At 38.3% G+C, this 695-nt stretch overlaps 1 protein-coding gene across 1 annotated transcript in view; it reads left to right on the top strand.

The window, feature by feature from the left end:
• Window positions 1-695, top strand: part of LOC128249553 (inter-alpha-trypsin inhibitor heavy chain H5-like) — an 11,417-nt gene that overhangs the window by 8,213 nt on the left and 2,509 nt on the right. The gene's annotated exons all lie outside the window — the stretch shown is intronic.

The raw sequence follows: 695 nt of genomic DNA, 5'->3' as shown, positions 1-695 counted from the left end.
ATATATATATATATATATATATATATATATATATATATATATATATATACATGCATACATATGTATGTATGTGCGAGTGTTGTACTTGCAGTAAATAGAACAACCATTTTCAAATTAACATGGCTGCTGATTAGGAAATATAAATAAATACAACCTGACTAAAAAGAAAGCCATCCGTCCTAGGACGCTCTGCTTGCTTAACACGATAAAGCGATAGTTTTCATCGTAATATGTAATATCATGTACACACATGCTGCTTTAAAAGTGTGGGCAACATACATTATTATGACAATCCCTCTCGCTCTCTTTCTCTTTCTCTCATATATATATATATATCGCGAACACACACAGACGCATTCCCTCTAGCTCCGTCTCTTATTCTCCCTCTCTCTTTCTCTCTCTCCTCCTTTTCTCCCTTATCTCTCTTCCACTCTTTATCGGTGACTAGTTTTGGATATTCGCCCATCAATTAAAATCTTTCTCTTTCTCCCTTCCCTCTCACTCGGTCTCTCTCTCACTCTCTCACCCTGTCTTTCACGCTGACTACCTCTCCTCCTTCTTCTCACCTCTCTCTGTCTCCCACTCTTTCTCTCTCTCCCACTCTCTCTATCCCTCTCTTCATCTCCCTCTTTCTCTCTCTGTCTCTCTAATTTTTGTAATATGCAATTCATCTGCTGCAACTTAACTGTGAGCAC

Source organism: Octopus bimaculoides, chromosome 15, assembly GCF_001194135.2.
Source record: "Octopus bimaculoides isolate UCB-OBI-ISO-001 chromosome 15, ASM119413v2, whole genome shotgun sequence".
NCBI lineage: Eukaryota > Metazoa > Mollusca > Cephalopoda > Octopoda > Octopodidae > Octopus > Octopus bimaculoides.
This window is presented reverse-complemented; position numbering and strand designations above follow the sequence as displayed.